The 15245-nt window shown below is 43.7% G+C and overlaps 1 protein-coding gene across 2 annotated transcripts in view; it reads left to right on the forward strand.

The window, feature by feature from the left end:
• The first annotated feature begins 1625 nt into the window (after positions 1-1625).
• Positions 1626-15245, forward strand: part of LOC149331057 (aldehyde dehydrogenase 1A1-like) — a 57920-nt gene continuing 44300 nt past the window's right edge. The window contains exon 1 of one of the 2 annotated variants that reach the window (XR_016285765.1): positions 1626-3527. The gene's annotated coding sequence lies outside the window, so the exon portion shown is untranslated. Of the gene's footprint in view, positions 3528-3922; positions 9729-15245 lie in introns of those variants that run through there. The other variant, XR_016285766.1, reaches the window with a different exon arrangement.

Here is a 15245-nt window from a genome sequence, read left to right on the forward strand (position 1 = left end):
CAGTGGTCTCGAAAAACTCTTATTTTTTCATGTGCATGTTTACCAGCCTTAACGGTATTTTTCGAAGTGTTTCAGGACCGGCCCAGACACATTTAAACTTGTCTCAGTCACTATTACAAGCTGTCCACGGTTGTCAGGCCACGTCCGGGCGAACTTCAGCCGAGCGAACTTCGCGGTTTCGCCGAGAGTTCGAATTCTCTATGCCACCACTATGCGGGGTTTTCACCTGCATTGTTTAAATCGCCGCTACGAGAAAACAACCTCAATTACATTCACACGCACACAACATGAAGTCAGGTCCTTGCTGCACACTCGGAAGCTCATGATCGGCTTCATAAGCGCGTTGTCTTGCAGAAATCGTACCTTTTCCGAGTGCATGTGAGGCCGACGCGCTAGCAGAACACGCACAGCAAAAAAAGGAGGGAAAATTAAACACGTTTAATAAGCCTTCTCAATGCTGAGCCTAATCCTGCGGATTCTCTGCAGCCAGGATCTCATATGTGGTGCTGGTGAGATTTTTTGGTGTTCGAGGACGCCTTCCAGTACTACCGAAAAGAATACTTACGCCGAGTTTAAGCGGCGGCAAGCGGCTGACAGGCGGGCCGGAAAAAAGCTACATTTTTACCATTTTTAGCGGCCACAAAATTATCTGTATCGCTTACACGTGGTCTCTGATCACAGAAGAAGCGACGGCAACCGTTCATTTTGCTCTGAGGCCCATTTTCCCATTGTGAATCGAATGACTGGTGCCTCGAGCAGAAACCAATCGGAGGTTGGCGAACTTGGTTGAAGCGAAACCACAGTAAAGCGAACATCGCTTCAGTTCGCTTTGCGTAAGCGAATATTGCCCGCCGGGAACAGCGAGTTCGCAGTTCGGTTCTTCGCTGACTTCGCCACCATGAAACGAAACGTACGGTATGTTCCGGAGGCGCACCAATTTGAGATATATCAAACTCCTGTAGTTATTTGATATAAACAGCCGATTATGATGCTGTTACTGTGCTTGCTGTTAACATCGGCGCCCATTTATGTGGACGGAGCACAAGTGCAGAAGAGTATATCCTGAACAGTTCTGAACTAAAGCGCAAAAGTGAACCGGCACTGTCCAAAAAAGTTTTGGGTGCGCTGTGAATATGGCATTGCTATCTGCTGCTGAATGCTGAAATTTCGTTGAACATGTGCTGTTGCATGAATGGAAATTACACGTACAGTACATGCATACTTGTCGTTTTTGTAAGAGGAGAATATCCTACAGTATCTGTAAATGTTTGAATAAACATTTTATTGTTAATGTTGAGGTGCATAAAATCAATCGATTTTGGTGATGGCAAACAACATGTTCTTTTTTTTTGGCTTGTTTACATGTGGAACAGGCTACACGCAGGTTCATTTTCCTAGTAATCGTTAAATTAATATGTGCTACGCCGTCGGTGATTTGTGGTTAACGCAGACTCAAGAATTCAATATATGTGACGTTGTCTGGGTGCTATTTACACGCGAATCTCAAAAGACTGCAAATTTTAAACTATTTAAAGTAAGACGGCGTGTCAGAAAGAGGTGTCACATGAACGGCTGTTCAATCAGCTGTCGGATGTATGTCGCTTTCGTTTTAGTTATCATCATCAAAACAGGAAAACAAAAATGATGGCGGTACGCAGTGGCGGCATGCAGCCGTTGTAATTCGCTTGGACAGCTTTGGTGAAGTGTACGCGAGAGGTTGTAATACGAAAGGAAGTGCGTAGTCTGGTGCGACCGAAACAAGCGCCTGTAAAAGGCACGTGGTGACATCAGGCAGTCGGAACAGCCCTCTGTGTGTAGTCACTCCGAAGCAGTCGAGCAGGGAATGCGCAGCATATTTGTGTTTCATGAATGGAACAGGACAGAACTAGAAAAGTATTCGCAAATGTGGTTCTACAAAACCTCGACGAATCGGTGGTATTCGCACAATTGCGGTGAAATGGAATATTTGGCGGTATGTAGACAGCGAACCCGTGAGAGCTCCGTTTTCGAAAGTGCTATCCGTGCCAGGCGTTCCCTTCGAGAGACCCAGACAGGTCAGATGTTGCTTCGTCGACTACAAGCTAGGGCTCGAAGTCACGTCTCTGCAGCCTTTCACACCCTAAGCATAGTGGGTTGCTCACCCATGGGACGCAGGTGTCAGCAGAACCCGCCATGGTTTTATGATCATTCATTGCCGCCTCGGTATTCCAGGCTTACGCAAAACGATCGTCACCTCTTGCGGAAGTAAGATCCCATGGTTCTTGAACATCTGAACAGCGTCTACGATTACCACCTACAAGTTTACATTGATGACTCGAGCATGCTCAGCCGCATTTGTTGTGCCTTGAAATATCTTGAGCTGGGCGCGCCTGCAAAGAGTAGTGTAGGCCACTGCAAGGTCGCTTAAACGTCTGTCTTTCTGCAGACCACTGAGAGTCGTCATTCTGTCTGACTCAATCTACTCTACAGCGTCTGCAACAAGGGATTCCCGGTGATAAATTTAGCCGCTGTGCTTTCACCTGGCAGAGGAAGCTGCAGTTGAAGTTTGCTTCCAGTGGCTACCATCTCACGTTGGAGTTGCTGGTAACACGGCGGCAGACCTTTGTGTTCAAGAAACCTGGTTCTGTTCATTTAAAGTGGCTGCCCCAAGGGACAGGAACTTTGCTAGGCAGCTAGTGGTGCAACATTTTTCTCCACTTCGGCCACCTTCACCTTTGCGCCTCCCTTGCATTACACAATGGTTGTCACGCGACAGAACCACTCTTTTGTATCGTCTGCGTATGAACTCAGCCTATACGCCAGTGTCGTTACACAAGATTCACTGTGCCACCTGACCTATGTGTGTACAGTGTGATGTTGTGGGTGATGTGGACCATTTTGTTTTTGTGTGCCTGCGTTTTTGTGCCGAGCGTGAGACATTCCTGGAAAACCTGAGGAGTCTGAACGTTCCCATGGATGATGTCTCGTGTATCGTGTACTCTGAGGGCTCCCAAACTGAGTGGCGATTAGTGTCGCAAACACTGTTGAAGTTTTTAGAGGACACTGGCCTCATGGAACAGTGGTAGAGATGCAGTCACTTAAACCAGTGACTCAGGTGGATGAATTGCCGACAGGCCACTGCGAGGCTAATCCCGCCTGCACATTTACGCCACCACCACCACCATCACTACCGGTTCTGTACCGCGGTCCTGCTGATGACCACTGCCATAGCTTGCGATAAGACGCAACACTAGCCCAACTCTTTTGGAGCTGAAGCGTGGCACACATTAATGATTGCCCATTGTCTGATGCCCAAAGCACCCACAGCAAAAGAAGGCATGAAAGTTGCAACTTTATAGCGACTGGACTACAATGGCAGTGGAAAAAAGGAAGATCAAATAATACATTGTTTATCTAATTGAAAATGTGGCCTGCTGTGAAAAACCAACGAAACAACCATCATCAGGCCAACTGAAAGAAACAGGTGATTTGTGTGAAAACCATTGGGCAGAAAACTGCAGACACGCATGCAAAGTGCGCACGTGCAGGTAAGGAAGATTTTAGCTCATTTAGAATTCATTGCTGCCGGCCCATAAGGTGAACTTGAGTAAAATATGAGCTAGTTGGTCTCCCATGAGTTTTGCTGAACCAGCCCAAAAAGACAATGGAAAAATAGAAAGACGATGTGGACGGAGACACTGAAAATTCAGCACTTCTGTCCTAGTCGTCGTTCTTGTTGTCTGTTGACTTTTTTGCACTGGTTCATCAAAAGGCCCATATCTTTAGGATTACTTGTATTTTGTATTTATTTCCATTCAGAAAAATGATATAAGTTGTGGTAAAAGCTCCCAGCAAACCAAGAACCTCTCAGAGACGTCTGGCTAGACGTCTCTGAGAGGTTCTTGGTTTGCTGGGAGCTTTTTGGTTTGCTGGGCTGCGTAGAGCAGCTTGAAAGCCCTCAACCCTGTGATGCTGTGATGTTTTTAAGCGGATTTCTATTTCCAAAGCTTGGAATTTTTTCTCGCGTCTCTATACTGTAGGATGCCACCTCATATAAATCAATTGCAGTCTCCATAACTTGCAATGTTTGTGCACGCACTTTCATTGTTGCTGCATTCGCAGTGCAGGCTGCACTGGCAATATGAATGCATATGAACAGTGTGGAAGTGACTGGACAAGCAGTGTAGGCAGATGTTTAAAGAGTTAACATAGGATATGGGTCACGGGGCTGCATTTTGTCTGGGAGTGAGTAAAATTTTAGAAGTGCTCCCATTTGGCGGCTGCACAGCCATCCCAGCAGGTGACATAAATACAGGCAGGTCACAGAGCCAAGGCTACTGCTTTGCAAGCCTGAAAATGCACTGCTGCTTCCTTTACATCTTCGGAGCCAAAAAATGTTTCACCTGTAAAACTTTTTACCTGTAAAACTTTTTACCTGTAAAACTTTTTACAGGCAAATATTTTGATGAGAAGCTGTTTTCAAAAGAATTTGAGCTTGCAGCAGGAGTTACTATACAATAAAATACAGTACAATACAATTGTTATATTTATACATTAATTTTCCAGAAAGAACCGGATGGTCTCTTAAGCTAAAAGCTACACAAGCTTGACGAGGCCCAAGAGACTATTTACATGCAGCAGCGTAATGAAAGCAGTGGAACTCTCACTACTAAACAATATTAAAGGCAGGAACATAACAATAAACGTGGGAAATTAGAACAATGGTAATTTCAAGTAATGTAACCAGCAATCAACTAAAAGAAACCCTTTGTAGAACAATGAAAATCGTTTCCAATTCAAGAAGAAGCAAAATACTCTGATCATAGGTACAGAAAATGAGAATGTAATTGCTTTTTGCTCATGCCCTCTGTATGTCCGTATTTGTGAAGTGTTGCTGATAGGTTATGGGTTAGTGACTGGTAATTATAAGACATACAGAAACGAGGAAGAGCCCAAGCATCAGTATTTCTTGTTTCCATGCCAATATTTCATCGCTCTAAAGGTGCCAAAGATGTTAACAGGTTTATAACTTCACTGGATGAAAAATAGACTAATACCTGTCTTCAAAAAAGACAACAAACGCCTAACAAACAAATATCGGCCCATTGCTGTTCTTTCCTTCTTTTGCAAAGTAATTGAGAAATTATTTGTTGTCCATTTGACAAATTATCTTACAAAATTTAACATCATATCTTCTAATCAGTTCGGCTTCCGCTCTGGTTTTTCAACTGAATTGGCCTTAACTTTATTAACAGAAAAAATTATAGAAGCTATTGATTGCGGTAATTTTAGTGGCACATTATTTATCGACCTCTCAAAGGCGTTTGATTCAATTAATCACAACATACTTTTTGACAAATTAAACGCCCTTGGGGTACCTGGTCCTGCACTATTATTTATTCGCAGCTTTTTACTTAACCGGATCCCAGCTGTTAGCATCTCTGGTACTTACTCTGCACTGAAGACTACTAACGTTGGCGTTGCTCAGGGTTCCATCGTTGGACCTCTTCTTTTCCTAATAGGCATTAATGATCTGCCATCTTGCCTTACCTCTTCTGAATGTATATTATATGCCGATGATACCACTGTACTAGCATCTGACAAGTCAATAGATTCCTTAACACATAAACTGAATGCTGATGCTGGAAACTTAGCAGCCTGGTGTCAAAACAACATGCTGAGTATTAATGGATCTAAATCTAGCTTTGTCATCTTTTCATCTCCCCATAAGACTATTCCTGTATCTCCATACATTTCCCTTGTCTCTCACATACTCACTGCTACTGATCATGCAATGTTTCTTGATGTAGAACTTGGCTACCACTTAAAATTTCGTAGGCACATAAACAGTCTAACAAAGAAAACAGCATATGGCATAAGGGCACTCTTAAAGGTACGTAATTACTTCAATTTAGAAACGCTCATTTCACTGTACTATGTGTTCATCCATAACCATATCAACTATTGTATTTCTTCTTGAGGAAACACCTACAGAACACACATATCACCGCTGCAACAGATACAGAATCAAGCCATACGCATTATTACCTTCAATAACTATTTATGCAGTGCTACACCCTTACTGCAGGCTCATAAAATCCTAGGGGTCTCATCCATGGTTCATTATTCTTTTGGCATTCTCATCTTTAAGTTCATGAAAGGAAGGATCACTTCCCATTCCGTTAATTAATAGTATCCAGTTTCCTAGACGAAGTTTCACTCGCTTTTCATGCCAAAACAGTTTCTTACTACTGAAGCCTAGAACTAACTACGGCAAATTCACAGTAAATTTCTATGCTTCATTTTTGTGGAATTCATTACCATTTAGTATAAAGCAATCATCTAACATTCACACTTTCAAGCGTAGTTTCCGTACTTTTCTTCTAACGTAATAATTTTTTTCTTTTTTTTTTCCATAGAGCATACGGAGCACTCTCGTGAATTGTTCTCCTCTATTTATGCATTTATGTACAAATATGTGTATGTACTGTTTGTTTGTTTAAATAACCTGATTCTGATTGTAATAAACGAAATTCGTATAGCTTGGCTGGCCTTGATGGCCTCGTATGGCCACCTGTGACTTGGAACCACCTTGAAACGGATGTTCTTCTTTCCTGTCTGAAGTGCAGTGTTATTTCAGAGGACCATCCACTGAGGTTGCAGGCTTGAATGCCAGCTGTGGTGGGCGCTTTTCAGTGGAGCCAGGTGTGCTGTGCGGTGTCTTTGTGCGTTAAAGAACTGCAGGTGGCCGAAATCAGTCCGGAGCCCTCTGCTCATCACCCACGGGCAGTGTTAGGGCATCAATCCCCATGTATGATGCCCGTACAGAGAACCCTGAGATAGGCAGGATCGGCGCTTGTAATGAAGGCGCAGTTACAAATCTAGATGTCATAGTTTACTTGTTGGCAGTGGCTGCCTGGCATAGGTCTCTGTTATTGTAATACATAGGCCCCATGGCTCCGTGAATTTGCTTTCCTTCTTGAAGGCACACTACGGATGAGTCATATGTTACCTGTTTGTGCAGTTCTCAGCCTCTAGACTACATTCATTGCATTTGTGTGCGATCCAGATGCAACTTTTTTTTAAAGGGACACTGAGGAGAGCACTATTAATATTTTTTTTATAGTAAAATCCGATAGTTCGGCATGTCATGGCTTTGTTGCCACTTGGCCGGCAGCGAAAGATGCATTTATTTCTAAGAAATTTGGATTCGAAGTTGAAAAAGTTTTTCCCGCCGCTCTGATTCAAACTTGGGATTCGTCTATGACGACAGAGGACTAAGAGACGTGAAACATGACGTGCACATGACGTAACGCAGACTCCGTGATTTCTGGCTGCCAGCAGTGCGGCCTAGCAGCAGCCGAAAAGAAAGCTACCGCCGGCCGCACGTTGAAGGCATCTATCGGCTATTGCGGCCGTCGCTACAGTCGCTTCGATTACGTTTGCACTGGCGTTTTGCCAGCGTTACGATGGATCTCGTTCTCGAAGTCGTCAACGAAGTTCTCGCAAATAGACACCTTTAGCATACCGTGTACCTTGTTACCGCTAGCGGAATACCGGGAGCCCGCCTACCGCCGGAAAACAGGCGCTGATTTGTCCCAATGCTTCAGGAGCGCGCGTAGCAGCCGGGCACGTGGCGTCATCTGGCGACGTCAAGGAGATTTGCGCATGCATTGGCTGCGCCTCAGTGATGCATGGTTTCTCGGTTCCTGGTGTTGCTAGAACCATTCGTTCTAGCAACACTGTTTTGTTCTATGATCTCATCACGCTTGTACTTGCGAGTTTGGCCTGTGGCGGCGATACCTGTATTTTGGTTCTTGCTCTTTTCTACGTTACAAGAGCTTTGTTGTCAGTATGAGTGGCGTTTTTGTAATCGGGAGTTGGTATTCTGTCGATACAAGCCAACTTCAATTTCTCCTCAGTGTCCCTTTAATGAAAGAGTGCATTCATTGTGCTCATTTGTTTGCCATCAGCACTCAGTGGTACCGATGACATTATTATAGAAACTATGACCAACGAGCGCTGTTCATAGTGATTGAAGGTGTCTCGTTTGTCTGACCTGGTCGTGATGGCAAATCTAGCAGTGGGAAACATTGGCAGATCTGGCCTACTTGTGGTGACATGGTAAAAATAGGGTGTGATATCTTTTTATGTTGAGCATATAGCCCACGCAAGTGCCTGTGATGTTTCTTTGTATCAGTGCTGTATAAAAGTCAAGCACCATGGAAGGGCTGGCTGCAGCACTCCAAGCTCTGCCTTAAAACAGTGCTGAGGGAAGTTATTAGAGAACTCGCTACAGTCAACATTGGTGACATTGATGTTTGGCTGTGTAAATGCACAATGGCCATTGTTAGCTGCTAAGTATCAGGTGTGTACTGTGCAGATAAGACTGTACAATTCCCTTAAGTTTTTTTATTTGAAGAAGCCACTCATATTAAATGAGCAGCATTTGCCAGCAAATTCTTTCCTGTTAATTGGTTCGTTTCTTTCCTATTCCTTACATTTTGTGGCCTGATTGTAGGAACCACAGTTCTTACAAATGCTTGGACATAGTTAGAATGACTTATGTGAAGATCATTATAAACAGGCTTGACTGCATGGGCTTTCTGTCTCTTTCTTGCGTGAGGTGCTAGTACAAAAATGAAAGAATAAACCATGTTGCAATGCATTATAAGCCAGTAAATGGACATTCTTCTCGAGTTCGAGGTGTATTCGAGGTGTATGAAGAATGCATTGTTGCCACTGATCTTGCTCAGGTTGAATCTGGTCATATTTGTCTACGCAAGTTACAGCATAGCTTAATGATAAGAGCAGAATTTTCACACCATGACAGGCATGTACTAAAAATTTAGCACAGTAATATGAAAAGCTGTCAGTTGGATTGCTTAGGGGCAGGGACTGCTTTGCTGTTGTGTAGGAGAGCATTGCCCCTGATTTCTCTGCAAAATCTCACGCAGCTGCAAAATCCCCGAATATAAAGTTTTCTGACAGTATGTCACTGTTAACTGTTTTGAGATCACCTGAAACGCCAAAAAGAGTGTGCAGTCATGTTTATTATCAGTTCTCGTAATAATTAGATAAGGCTTGTCATAAGTGGCAGCCCCTCATAAATTGAAACTGATGATTATTGTAAGGACATTGAGCTCACAGAATCAGAACAAAGAAAACTGTGGTTATTTTAAATTAGGTTTATGTTCTTTTATTGAAAGCTATCAATAATTCATAGTTGTCCACATTGCTTGTTTTGCAACTTTTGCATGGCAGTTGTTGTTCTGTTATTTGGCTGGTACATGATAGAGTTCCCTGTAGCTGACTGGGCTGCAGTGATGCTACATTTATGCCATCTAGTTTAGTCTGCATGCCTTTGAAGCTGGACAAAATGGAAGAAATAAAATGAAGTCCTTATCACTGACATCATATCATCATCCCATATCCACTGGAGAACAAAGTCTTCTCCCATATCCGCCCCCATTAACCTTGTCCTGTGCCACCTGAAACCGGCTTATCTCTGCAAGCTTCTTTGTCTCATCCACCCACCTGACTCTCTGTTATCACCTGCTACGCTTGCCTACTCTTGGAATCAACTCGCTACCCTGAGAGACGATCGGTTATCTTGCCTTCGCATTACATGCCCTGCCCAAGCCCATTTATTCTTGATTTCAAGCAGGATATCTTTAGCCCACGTTTGTACCCTCAGCCACTGTACTCTCTTCCTGCCTCTCAACACCACACCTATGATTTCCCTGTAGGTGAGTGCTTTCAATTGACAACTGTTATATAATACTTTCCTCTTGAGGGATACCGGTAAGCTGCTATTCATGACCTGAGGATGCTTGCCAAATGCGCACCACCCCATCCTCGTCGTCTTAGTTATTTTGCTCTCGTGCTCTGGGTCTGCGGTCTCTGCGTACCCTAAGTGGATGCATTCCCTTACCACTTCAAATGCTACACAGCCTATCGTAAACAACTCTTCCCTTGCCAGGCTGTCGACACTATTTTAGGTTTCTTCATATCAATTTTTCTTCTCTGGGTTCATGGACATGCTCTGTAGTTCATCTTCCCTGAGTTACTCGGCATATTTGCATTGCTTTTCACGAAAAAAAATTTCCAAAACTGATTCAAAATGGCAGACTGCGGGTAAAATTGGTTGATGTTGGTCAGTACAGAAAATGTTGCTCTATGGTGTGTGGGGTTTAACATCCTGAAGCTGTACATGGGCTACTTGAGTGCTGTAGTGGAGGACACTGGACTTATTTTGACCACCTGGGATCAAAATTAGTCCGGAGCACTGACATGGGGATTTTTGCATTTTGCCTTTGAAATGCAGCCACTGAGGCCAGGATTCGACTCTGCAACTTAACCACTAGACCACTGCAAACTGATCAGTGCAGAAAGTGTGACAAAAGGCACTTGCAGATATACGCTGTGATTAATATTCCATTTACACATTTGAAAACATTTGAGCTACATTCATCATGCATATGAAGATGCTCACATTCTTAATTTGCAGTGATTGTTTTGCACCAAAAGTCACGAATGTGCATTGTCTCTTTTTGTCATCATGCATCTGCTGTTAGGTGTGGACCGATTAGTGCAGGCCTGACAGTGCACTCATAAATGCAGTATGTCTTTGTTCCTAAATGATAGTTCATGTTGCTGTGCTTTGTTGTTAGTGCATCGAGCGGTTTAACCCTCTGCTTCTCTGTGGTATTTCACGAACTGCTCAAATACATGTTGAATGTCAGGCCTAGTGTACTTCTTTTCACTTAGGGGCATCTTTTGTTGGCACTGGCCAATTGGCTTACATTGCACCAGGAACAGGACAGGGGAATTTCTGTCCCAATCACTCAGGCTATGCCACTCGGCGCACTTCGGGACAAATATGTAACCTTTCTCTAATAACCCAGGCCTGGCTGTTTTTCTGCCATTCTATTTTTGAAGTGGACTCTCCACTGCAGTAGTGCACAGCATAGCAGTGCGAGTATACCTTGTAATCTGGTTCTTAAAACTAGATCCAACCATTTGAGCACAGGACTTGAGGAGCACAGATTCCAGACAGAAAGAACCAGTTGTCCTTTTTGTTGCCTTTGGGGTGTGCACAGTCTAATGGAACTAAACTGTTGAATAGGACTGGCAGACATGTCAGTCTAAACTGAAATCTATTGTAACAGGAAAGTTGTTGACATACCCCAAAATTTTAAAATTTGTGCATTTCTGGGAAAATCGTAGTGGAGTGAAATTCTAATAAGGTCATAGATTCGTTTAGACTGAGCATCGAATAATTCTAGAAGCCAACAATATTGTTGCTTTCTGTACAGGACTGGAAAGAATTAAATGGGAAAACTGCCGAACAGCACACAGACTTGCTTTCACCAACTACACAAACATAGAGCCACCTCAGCTGCAGCAGTGCCGAGCTACTTTGATGTAAAATAATATTTCTAAAAGAATTCCCTGGACAACAATTATGGAAGAGCTGGGATTCATGAAGCGAAGAAAAATACTTTTGATCTGCAACGCACCCATCACGCTAATGAGGGCACCGCTGCCCCCCCCCCCCCCCCCCCCCCCAGATATTTAAGGTGTGGTGCATGATGTCATTCCTTAGATCACCTTGGGCATACGTACTTCTCCGCATCAGACGTTGGGAATTTATTTTTTGCTCATAATGGTCTCAAGTGCAGTGATCTGAGGCCCATTGAATGCGGAAAAATATATAGCTGAACTTGAGAGAAAAAAACATTCCACGAAGAGCTGTGATTAATTAAGAGAGGAAAATGCATAAAATAAGCCTTGCATATCTAACCACTGTTAAGATTCTGCTCCACGCATGTTACCGTTCCTCATTACAGTGCGATTCCGTTTGAGCCTGTCACAAATGTGGTGCTAATCAAATGTGGTCGGGAGCATGCGAATGTTTCACCGTCACGTTGTGGTGTTTGCATAATGACTTGACGACAAACACATGTCCTGTTTGCTTCGTCTCCTGTGCTTGTCTTTCATGTGAGTGCAGTTTGTTTTTGATCGAAACAGTGTGTTGAGAACTGGCAGCCAGCTGGGACAACAGGCACACAAGCTGAACAAGATCTTCGCACAAAGAATGTCTTTGATATGTCTTTGTATGCCTTGAAGGAAAAATTACGGAGGGCACTTAAGACTACATACATGCTTTGAATGCGAAACCATTGTCCCATTATGAGTGCTGTTGCGAGGTTCATTAAAGATTCCTTCGTTTATAATGACACACCTGCTCATTAAGGTACAGTTGTAAGGAAACGCATACACTAGGTTCCCCTTTATTCGTCAGGAAGCAGTGCGGTTTTGTGGCCTATGGGTTGCGTGCTCGCCTCCCAATTTGAAGGTGCTTGGTTCAATTCCCTGCATCTTCGTAAGGAATTTTACTTCGTTTCGCTGGGGATATCACTGTCTTATTGTCCACTGCTGATGTCGTGGGACATTGGTGATGCCAAAGAGCACATCTTTGCAAACTTAGCTGAAGGACAGAAGTTGCTAAAAATAGATCTCAGGTAAGCCAACCTACAGAGAGAAGTTAGTGATCCTAGTCGCTCTTGGCAAACAACACAGCGACAGGACTATACAAACATAGCAGAATGGTCTTTGCCACCTTGCATGTGCCAACTGTTTGGCAAAGGATAATGGGCCAGATTCTGCAAGGAATCCCAATGTGCCATGCAGCATAAGACAACATTTTTGTCACCGGTGAGTCGGAGGATCAACATTCGAGGAACCTGGCACAGGCAATAAAAAGATTAGCTGAGTACGATGGGTAGGTTGTCCACCTGCAGCAACATTTGTTCTGTGTAGATGAATGTAAGATACTGTAGCTGAAAGCTTGATGGAATAGGCCTACACGAGGCAGAGCATGAAATCAAGATGGTGGTGGGAGCGCCTAGGCCCAAAAGCCCACAACTGAGCTCACATCATTCTTTAGCCTTGCGAATTACGAGAAATTCATCCCAAACTGTGCGAACCTCCTTGGAGCACTGCACACTTCTGTACCACCATAGAAAGAGTGCAGTGTAATATTTCAGGAAGTGAAGACTCTGGCCTTACATACTGTCCTGCAGGTACGATTAGCATGCAGTGCAGGACCTTATGGCAATGAAGTCGTCCTTTCATACAGTATGTACTCCTGATGGGAGTGAAATGCACATTGTGTTCGCTTCTCAAACTCTGAACCCTCAGACAGATAAAAAAGCACTAGCCATCGTCTGGAAAATCCAAAAGCTTTGTGCATGTCTTTAGGAAGATTTGCAAAACTGATCACAGATCATCAGCCAGTGGAATGTACCCCCAGTCATATGCTGGGGAAGTGGCTTATACTCAACGGTACGTACATTTTGCTGCCAGCCAGGCTTGACTATGAGATACATTGCCACGAGTTTGGAGACTACGTCAATGCAGATACTATGTCATGTCTTCCCCTTCTAAACACTGCCGAAAAATAGCCTGAAAAAGCTGTACTCGTCTGTATGAATAAAGTAGAATGACTACCCACAACTGCACAACAGATGAGACTACCTGGCATGACCACCCTACTGTCAAGCCACCCAGCCTTTCACATCACCCTACTTTCCATCACCGTTGCCTGGACAGTGTGAATGTTCAGCTCACCACTACATGTGCTCGCACTTCTTGTGAGCCAAGTCAGCTGGACCTTGCGTTCCCTTCATCCTTGTGCCACCCGTGACACAGCATTTCAGCTCTGCTTACTTCATCTCATGCCCTTCTGCCAGCAGCTGGGGCTTCTGCAATGAACCCACTGTTTATTACTCGCTTGTCTGTGACAAGAATCCACATCACGTGGTTCCACATATCAGAAGTTTGCTTATCTCTCATGCACCAATAACATGCTTCCTTTGTCAACTTTTACGTCCATTGCTGCCACTTCGGCACTCACCACTGCACTTTCTTACAGAATTCCTTCATGACAAGAAAGTAGTAGTTTAAACTTCTCTTGTCACCTAAACTAAAATCTGATCACGAGAAAAATGTTAGAAGCGCTAGAATTTCGATACCTGGCTTGTTTAGTAAAGTCAAACAGTCAAAAGCTGATTTCGTTTATTTCTTGGCTGGCTAGTGGAGTAATACTAGTAATACAGTGCACTGCGGACCATGGCACAGTGCTTTAAATAGTACCTTGTGTTTCAGCAGTAATATCTTAATTGGCATATACTTTGTTGTTTGACTGCCATGGAAAATTTATTTAGTTCACATTTGACTAGACTGTGAACAATTAAAGAAATGCACTGACATCGCACTAACAATAAGCCACTACACAAAGCTCACTTTACTAAAGCCACTAGTCAGAAGACCATGTAAAATAGCAACTATTTCCCGTCAACCTTATGAAACACCAACATTTAACTTGTTTCTGTTTAACAGAAACACTCCAGTAAAGGAAGTTCGTACAGCATGGCGCAGGGAGGGCAGCACTGTGCTACTAATTTGTTGGGTCCATTTAGAAATTTTGAAGAATTTTTAATCAAGTAGAGTGCGGTGTTCGAATTGCCGTCGGTTACGCCTCGGATGGTGATTGCACCACTGTGCCTGCGTCGGTGATTTTTTTTTTAACATTTAGGTTTTGATAATTTTGGTCACAATTACATGATTGAAGTATCTTTTTCTGCGTTTCGAACCTAATTTTTGCTTTCTGCTGGTAAATGTCCAGCATGGAAAAGAAATTGAAGTTTCAGAAGCACGGGGGAAATTGGGCTCAGTTTAAGCTAATTCGCGTTTAAAAGTGCTTCGCCGCCTGTTGAAATACACATGAATCAGCTTTCTTTCTTTGATCGGCAACTAAACTTGCTCGCACGTTTTCTTTTTTTTCTTTTTTTTTTGAGAGCCCTCTTTAGCTCTGGCAGGCTCTGGCAAGGAGGCGCTGGCTCTGGAAGAGAAGGGAAACGATATGCCTTTAGGCTTTTATCCCTAGATGGCAGCACAGGTTCTAAAAGTAGCTGAGAAAGATCTTGGCGCGCGGTTCCGTTGTCCAGTTTGACAACTGCGCTGTTGCCAAAGAAAACCCAACTTCAACTTCATTGTCGGGTCTCGGGAGGATATTAAAATAAACCGCTAAATGCTATCGCAATGATTATCGGCTCTCAGTGCTGCTTCCCTGAAAGTGTGCCATACATTCTGTTCTTTCTTTGCCCAACGCCTCCTCTGCCAAGTAAGCGCCAATCTGTGCGAAAAGGAAATGACGTCGCCGGCCGCCAGAAGCCCCTGCCTCGCCCCCGTGGTGGAGA

Source organism: Amblyomma mixtum, chromosome 9 (genome assembly GCF_055824585.1).
Source record: "Amblyomma mixtum isolate Tamu chromosome 9, ASM5582458v1, whole genome shotgun sequence".
Taxonomy (NCBI): domain Eukaryota; kingdom Metazoa; phylum Arthropoda; class Arachnida; order Ixodida; family Ixodidae; genus Amblyomma; species Amblyomma mixtum.